We start from the raw sequence: 9,412 nt of genomic DNA on the forward strand, positions 1-9,412 counted from the left end.
TTTTCTTTTTCCACCTCCGCTTTTATTTCCCCGTCGCCGCCAAGTCGTTCCGCGCAGCAGCACCTTTTGTTTTCCATCCATCTTCTACCGCTTGTATATCCATCTTCCACAAGCTGGAGCAAATCCCAGCTGTCATTGGGTGAGAAAGACGCAGGGTTCACATTGGACTGGGTCACCAGCCAATCACAGGCCAAATATAGACACAACTATTCACGTTCTCATTCACACAACTTTAGACAAACAACAACTGACTCTCATTCACACGTCATTCAGAGACCTACAACCACTAATTCAATTTGGGGGTCTCCTATGAACCTCCTGTTTGGGAATGTGGGAGGAACCTTGAGGAACCAAACGCAGACACGGGGAGAACGTGGAGACTCCACACAGAAAGGCCTCCCTGTCTGAATCCAACAACAGATCTTCTCACGGTGAGACGGAAGTGCTAACCGCTGTGCCACCTTTAGCTTTTCAGCTCATCCGACTTTGTGTTCGTCCATTGGCGGAAGATCGAGGTGGCGCTGGAGACGCGATTCTCGGCCGTCGGAACCGGAGATTCCGACGAGTTGTCAAGGTGTGGAGCTCCGTGACGTCGGCTCCTGTCAGAGGGCTTGTCCAGAAGGGAACCAAGCCAGGGTGCGGAGAGACCGTCACATGACCGTCTCCAAGGGAGGCGGCCGCGGGGGCTGCAGCTGTTGTTGCTACGGCGATCTCCGTTTAGTTTCCATTCACCTTGGCAGCGGAAAACTCCAGAGATCCACGGGAAACGTTTGCTCTTATAATATTTCTTTTTCCCGGCTGGCCAATGAGCCGCTGACAGAAAAAGCAGAGAGGTACTGCTGTCAACGTTTCAGTGGCTCCTCCCTACGAGAAAAAAGTTATTTTGCACATAACGACAAAGCTTTTATTTAAATTTGGCGATCAAAAATTGAAAGATACAGATTAGCGCCTCACTTTGATTATTGTAGGACGACGCGGGACTCATCGGATCTGTTTTGAGATGGAGGCGGCGGTCATATCTGCGAAGTAAAGCTGCTCCACTTTACTGTTTGGTGATAACAGTCAGGAAGAAGAGGATTAATCAGTGCAAAAACCATCTTTTGAGCTTATTCACCAGCTTGTTTTATTAATTCATTCATTCGAGGCGGGACCTGGAGCCTATCAGTTCACCCTGGAGCAGTCGCCTACCAATGACAAGACCACTTATAGTGACGTGTCTGTGGAGGTTCTCAGTCCTCCAGATCATGGTGAATCCTCGTCAAAATCTTCTTCTTATAGCAACTGGACTTGAATTTCTTCACTTGAAGACGTTCGCTCCCTCATCCGAGAGATGAAAACTGAAGATACCTCTCGGATGAGCGGCGAAACGGCTTAACTTGAAGAAATACAAGTCCAGTTGCCACAACAAGAATTCACTTTTAGACACACACAGCCGTCCACCCTTTCATTCACATATCATATAGAGAGTTACTACCCAAAGATGAAGATGCTGAGGTTTTCTTTGGTGTGTTTCTTTGGAGTGACAAAGACGGATAGGGATCAGGAATGAGTCCAGGGACAGCACATGGTAAGTGTTTTGAAGAAGCCAGACTGAGATGGTTGGGTCATGTACAGAGGAGAGGGATAGTGAATATATTGGTTGACGGATGCTGGAATTGGAGGTCTCGAGGAAACCGAAGAGAAGATTTATGGACGTAGTGAGAGAGGATATAAAGTTAGTTGGTGTGAGAGAGGAGAATACATGTGGTTGGATGGAGAAGGTGGATTCGCTGTGGTGACCCCTGAAGGGAAAAGCCCAAAGGGAAAGAAGAAGATAGAGACATGCTACCATTCACCCTGTCATTCCCTCATCATTCACTGACAAACAATACTCTACTCTTCATTCAAATGTCAAGCAGAGACAAATAAGCATTCATCCTACCATCCACACATCTGGAAAATGTAGGATCTCCAGTGACCCGCCTCCATGTCTTTGGAGGAACCTTGAGAACTTGGAGAAACCCCGTGCAGACATGGAGAAAACACGGAGACTCCGACCAAAAAGGCTCCCTGCTGGAATCCAACTTTCTTGCTGCGAGATGGATGCGATGACCAACGTTGATACCTCAGCTGGATGGGGCATAAAAATCTTCGGGATTCTGCATTTTAAAAAGACAAAAGCGGATGGAGGTGAAATTCTTAACGGAGCCGGGTCGCGGCATTGAGACAAAAAAAAAAAAAAAGAAAAAAGAAAAGCGGCCAACTAGCCACAGTTCACGAATTTGAATTTTAAACATCTGGTAGCACGGCCAGACATCACGTCCGGGCCTTCGGAGACCCAACCCTCCGAGGGGCTCGGGCGATCTAAACGAAACTGACAACGGGCCGCGAAACCCAGAGAGCCGCCGAATTTTTTCAAGTCCATGTAATGATGAGGGGGAGCCAAACTAAAGGGCTTTGAAAAAGGCCACGTCAGATGGAGTCAAAAGTTAATTGCAAACAAAAGGGGCGAGGGGTGATTTTTTTTAGAGATTACAGAGGTGATGGCTCTTCACGCTACGGCCTGGAAAAGAAAGGATGGGGAAAAAAAAAAAAGTTTAGTCCTCGGCCACCAGGGCCTGCTTGTTCGCTGGAGTTTTGACGACCCTCGTCAGATTCAGCTACTCCCCTTTTTCCAAAGGCTCTCCAGCTAATAAAAGAAGCTTCTGTATCGATACACAAAGAACATTTTTCTTTTTTTTTTTTTTTCGCATGTCCGAGTTGATCAGCACCCAGTGTGTGTGTGTGTGTGTGTGTGTGTGTGTTTCTGTCTTGGGAGGTATTTTCACCTTGGAAATACAGGTCCCAAAAATACTACGGCGGTTCTATATTAAACACCATGGATCCATCCTGCCGTTGCTTTCCTGTTCACGTAAGGTCTCCTGAGCTCCATTTGGTGCCGCGGAAAAGATAAAGAAGATAATCCCACTAATTATTAATTCTCTATATCGGATTCTAGTCAAAAATCTTCTTGTCGTGGCAACTGGACTTCAGCCCTCATCCCAGAGGCTTCTTCAGGTCTTTAGTGACTGAAAGAGCCATAGAGCAATAACCACACCAGAAGTGAAGAAGCCTTCAAAACGTCTTCAGGGGAAGAAATTCATGTCCAGGTGCGATAAAAAGAAGATGTCTGGAAGAGTTAACCATGACCTGGATGACTGAGAACCTCCACAGATGTTAGCCATACTGCTTATCCGTACTTGGGTAGTGACATACAACCATTCATCCTCTCATTGGTTCATTACATTACATTTGGCAGACGCTTTTATCTAAAGCGACTTACAATAGAGGACATAAGCACTGCAAATAACACATGCAAATACAAGATACACAGGAAATATACAGAGCAGTAAGCTGGGGTTAGTTTTTTTTTTTTTTTTTTTTTTTGACAACGACATACACTAACGTACACACACACACACACACACACACACACACACACACACACACACTGCATAGCCAAACTTGGTGCCTAACCTGATCTGGTGCAGCTCAAGCATCAGCGCAGCAAATAGTGGTTCAACGTAACAAAGACGGAAGAGTTGGCAGTGGACTTTAGGAAACTGAGAACCGGTCCAAACCCCATCTCCTTCAATGAAACAGAAGTGGACATTCTGGATGAGTACAAATACCTGGGCGTCCAGATAAACGATAAACTAGATTGGGCTAAAAACACAGATGGCATATACAAGAAAGGTCAGAGCTGCCTGTTCTTTCTCAGGAGACTCAAGTCTGCAGAGCCTCGTTGCAGATGTTCTATCAGACGGTTGTGTCCAGTGTTTCCCAGCCACTGTGCCGCGGCACATTCGTGTGCCGTGAGAGATCATCAGGTGTGCCGTGGAAAAATGCCCACTTTTACCTGATTAGTCTGAAAATTATTTATCCAACGCAAATAATGTGTCTTGCTATGTCTTTGTGGGCAGCGTGCAGTGACAGGCAGAGCAAATAAATGCTCTTCCACTCGATGGCAACGGGTAGTGAATGAACCTGTGCATCTGTGTATCAGAGTGAATAGTGACGCTCTGCGTGATACAATTTTAAAATAATAAGTACTTGTATCTGCGTAAACAAACAGGCAGCATTGTTGAAAACTACCAAGATGAGTGAGAAAGCAGTGAATGCTTGCTACAAAGTTGCTGAAGTCATCTCTAAATCCAAATAGCCACACACCGTAGCAAAACATTAATACTACCTGCTGGCAAAATCGTTGTAGAAGAAATGCTCGGCTCTGGCGTTGATAAAGAAATAGCCCAAGTTCTCTCAAATAATACCATTTCCAAACATATTGATGACATGTCTTAAGACATCGAAAAAAGTGTTCCGGAAAAGTTGCACATCAGTGGGAAATTTGCATTGCAACTTGACGAATCTACAGATATTAGATATATTAGATTTCACACTAAGTAAATTGAGACGACTGTTTCATTCTAATTCGTTAAAAAATGTTTTTGACATATTTATTTGGTGGTGTGCCGTGTGATTTTTCTAATGTAAAATATGTTTCGTGGCTCAAAAAAGGTTGGGAAACACTGATCAGCCGTAGACTGAGACCACAAGGAGCACCACAAAACCCCATAGAAGGCCTTTCTTACCTGTGGCCATCAAACTTCAAACTTCAATAACTCCTCCCCTTTCTGCAAGAGGGAAAGCAATAAAATCAATATCGTGTTTCAAGTGAATGGGTAATGCTGGAGCCGTCGGGCAAAAGAATTTCAATAATTCACTCTTTCACTCACGGCACATCATTTCCAGATGTACAACCATTCACCCTTTCATTCATGCGTTATATAGACATACAACCACTCTATTATTCACATCAATTACAGAGATTGAAAACCATTTCCATGTCCGGCTGATAAAAGTACGCCATGTGTTTGGACAGTTGCTGGAAGAACCTGGATGAACCCCACACAGACACGGCAAGAACATGGAGACTTCACACATAAAGGCGGTATTTGTATCTGTGTATGCACGGGAGTGGGTTTGACTACTTGAGAAACTGCGTTCATCCGCCACCGTTGTGTTTGCAGGAAGATGCTCGCTCGCTCTGAGCGGAGGGGCTGAAGAGTCCGACAGCTTCGAGAACAGGTGAGCAAGATCTCAGCTGAAGGGAGTGATACCGGTATGCTCAGTCTGTTACCCCCCCAAGGAAATTAGTAATGAGGAAAAACCAGCGCAGGTACGTCAAAGCGACTGAAATACCGGCGTTCCACAGGAAGCGTTTACCCCCCCCCCCCCCCCCCCCCACAAAAAAAAGAGAAATTGAGTGGAGATGTTTTGATTTACATAGTAGTCATTTTTTGGAAGGAGGTGACACGTAATCTGCTGATAGTCCCAACTTGTTCGATTGGTCCATCCTGGATCCTGGAACAGGGTGAAGGTACTTTTTATGATTCACCAATTGTACCTTTGTGTTCTGATGGTATTGCTCATCAAACAAAAATACAAGGGCAGCCAGTGGTGTGTTAGCACTTTTTGTCTCAAAACAAGAAGGTCCCAATTCAATTCTGAACACCTGCCTGCACAGAGTCTCTGTGTGTCTGCATGGGTTTTCACCGGGTTCTCTGGTTTCCTTCTACAGTCCCAGAACTTGTATGGTTCTTCGGAAGGCCAATTGTCCAGGCGTCTGAATGAGGGGGTGTTGTTTGTCTGGCTTTGTATGATGAGTGAGTGAATACTTGTATGTCTCTATGATGTCTAAATCAGAGGCTTAATGGTCGGTTGCCTCCAGATGTAGCCCTGTGATAGATTGGCCTCCTATCCGGGGTGAACCCTGCCGCTCGCCCAATGACAGTTGGGATAGTCCCTCCAATGACCATGAGTGCAGGATAAGCGGTGGAGATGATGAATTAAAAAAAATGTGAATGAAAGAGTAAATAGTTGTATGTCTACATGACGTGCAAATGGATAGGATAGGGATAGGATAGAACTTCATTGATGCTTTGGGAGACTCCCAAAGGGAAATTGTGGTTCTGGTAGCCTAGCATAGTATAGTTCACAACGATCAAAGTTGACAATCGACTATAAAAAAAGTGTAAAAGATGGAAGGGAGAATAAATATGAAGCAAAAAAGATAAAATATACATATATATATATAGAGAGAGAGGAGAAAACTATTACACGTATTTTGGCTAGTGCACATCCTTATTCCAATAAGAGTTGATGGCTTTTCAAAAGGGTTGGTTGAGGGAGTGAATGTTTGTCTCTATACGTGCGCAACATTGATTGAATGCAGGATAAGCAGCATAGATTCTGGATAGAAAGGTGGATGGATTACCAAAATAATGCATTCGGAGTAATGTAATTTCCCTTTGCTGTATGTGATATGCTTAAAATCTGCAAACTGAAGCAGTGCGGTGCACAGATGTCCTGTTCTATCTTAAACAGAATCTCACATCGGACATCTCAGCAGGGGGGTTAATGAGTCCAAAATGGGTCGATCTTACGTCGGCTCGAAGCCTAACATTCTCAATGTTCTCGTGTAACACTCCGCTGGTTCACAAAAATCATCTGGTCCTCAATCATATGATAAATATCTATGACGTTTGCTACGGAGAGAGCGGGTCAACGTCTATATGTTGTGAAATCTCGGGAACGCTCACGAAAAGTGTTGAAAATCTTTGGCACATCTCGCTCGTTTCAGTTGTTCTTGGACAGCGTGGAGGGCCAATTACCCTATCTGCGCGGTGAGGAATGTGGACTCCATTCTCCACGTGGCGCATATATTGATCGTACCGAACGACGCATTTTGCAAAAAAGGGACGAGGGCACGGTTAGCGGTGCCGTCTTGGTTTAGTTGTTGGCCTTCCGGGTGAGGTTGGTGTTTACCCTAGTGCTGAACTTCCAACCAGAGTTACATGGAGGCTCTCAATCGCCCCTTCCCTCGGCAGGGATGTCCGTAGATAAAGAATGATCTAGGTTTACCGTGTGAGCTGACTCGACAGCTAAACCTGCGAGGGTTTCTCATCGTGTTTACTGTCATTTTCAGACCATTTTCAGACCTGAATGTGAGCTGCAGCCACGACATTTGCAAAGAAAAAAAAAAATTGCACATATAATGACCGCACTTGTCTACAAGCCACGAGTGTCCACTTGTAAAATGAGATATTTTACACAGAAAGATTTATTTCACTTTTAAAGCACCGTATATGCTTTTTCCCGATTACAAGAAAAAAAATACAGTAGCCTACCAGGAAAAGTAATCGTTGGCTATCTTCATCTTCATCCCGCACACTAAAACCATCAATTAAAGCCTTAGTATTCCCCCATCACACACTTCCCCGGTTTCTCTTACGTTGTCGCTGTGCGTTCTGTGGTGTCGATGTAATTTCACTGGTTTGTTGTGAAGAAGCTAAATATTTTGGCGGTGAGAAGCTTGTTAACCCGTAAAATATCCATAAATTAGTCGCATCAGTGTTAAAGCCGCAGTGTTCACAGCATGTGAATAAAAAGTAGCGCCTAATTGTATAGAAATTACGGTACTGTGTTCCGCTGCTATGCAGACGACACCCTGCTATTCCTTGGGCTCGTCCAATCAATGGATAATCGTTTCTGAAGGTGAGAACAGAGCTTGCAAGAAGCTGTCCGTGATCCCCGGTTAGGAGAAAGTTATTAATTCATTCATTTATTTCTTAAAACGCTTCTCATGCTGACAACTGGGGGAGAGGTGGGGCAACATCCAATCGTTCGCCATGTCTTTCACACCAACAGACAATTCGAAGTCCTCAGTGAAGCCCACTTTGAGAGGAAGATGGAAAACCTGGAGAGAAACCAGGCAGGCAAACATGAACTTGCCACCGTTCCATCATGAATTTTAGGCACCTTAAGTCTTTAGCTTGTGTTTTAACCAGCTGTGGAGGTGCCAGGTCTTTCTGCTGCAGGAACGTTCATGCACCCCTGCCTCGGACCTCCAAGGGATCAGACCATCCTGTGAACTTAGAATAGTACATCTAGGTATTTTAGGAATATTCTTAAAGGTTTACACGTCGTTTTCTACAGACCCAAGTATTTTTATTATTTATTCCGTATGACAGGAAGCCTATATAAGTAAATAATCTAAAATAATATAAAATATAGAAAAAAAAATCTAAAAAAGTATACCTATCTATCTCTCTATCTATCTATAGATATATATACACTGCTCAAAAAAATAAAGGGAACACTTAAAAAACACATCCTAGATCTAAATGAATGAAATATTCTTATGAAATACTTTGCTCTTTACACAGTTGAATGTGCTGACAACAAAATCACACAAAAATGATCAATGGAAATCAATTGTATCAACCCATGGAGGTCTGGATAAGAATCACACTCAAAATTAAAGTGTAAAAACAAACTCCAGGCTGATCCAACTTTGATGTAATGTCCTTAAAACAAGTCAAAATGAATCTGTGTTGCTTCCTGAGTGAACACTATGATTTCACAGAAGTGTGATTGACTTGGAGTTACATTGTGTTGTTCAAGTGTTCCCTTTATTTTTTTGAGCAGTATATATCTTTATACATATAGATATACACCGCTCAAAAAAATAAAGTGAACACTAAAATAACACATCCTAGATTTGAATCAATGAGATATTCTTATTAAATACTTCGTTCTTTATATAGTTGAATGAGCCGACAACAAATTCACACAAAAAATTATCAACGGAAATCAAATTTATTAAACCATAAAGGTCTGGATTTGGAGTCACACTCAAATAAAGTGGAAAACACACTACAGGCTGATCCAACTTTGATGTAATGCCCTAAAAACAAGTCAAAATGTTGCTTCCTAAGTGGACAGTTTGATTTCACAGAAGTGTGATTGACTTGGAATTAAACTGTGTTGTTTAAGTGTTCCCTTTATTTTTTTTGAGCAGTATATATATATCTTTTTTCAGAAGGCTCTGTGTTTGGGTACAGGAGCAGGCCTTCAGAAAGGCAGATCATTAGGTGCTCCAAGAGGCACATTTGCAGGAGATTCATTCTTCAAGGAAACACTTGGCTCAGGACCCTGGATCACGAGAGTTCCTAATTCACCGTCCCATGCTTACTGGGCCGGCAACAGCATACCGGCACACAAATACTCCCAATTACAGGGAGCCGGCTGGCAAGGGGGCGGCATCTTTTTGTACTTGAAAACAGGGGTCTATCAAAATGAAGTGTTTCATGCAGAGGAGACAGGTCGGGGAAGATTTAATAAACAGAGTCTCAGGACTTCCAGATGAAAACTAGTTCCTTATATCCCTTGATTTCTATTTTTCCCCATCCCCGTCCTGAACCATTAGTTTACAGGCACTCTACTGCACCACAGGTTCTCGCGCTGACCCAGGAGGCAACGCTTGAGGACCAAACAATCGCGAGTAGGAAAATGACGTTGGTGAAAGCCTCCGCCGGAGGGGACTCATCCA

Source organism: Fistularia commersonii, chromosome 7, assembly GCF_037954325.1.
Source record: "Fistularia commersonii isolate RoL2024-O1a breed Wild chromosome 7, RoL_Fcom_v1.0, whole genome shotgun sequence".
NCBI classification, from domain to species: domain Eukaryota; kingdom Metazoa; phylum Chordata; class Actinopteri; order Syngnathiformes; family Fistulariidae; genus Fistularia; species Fistularia commersonii.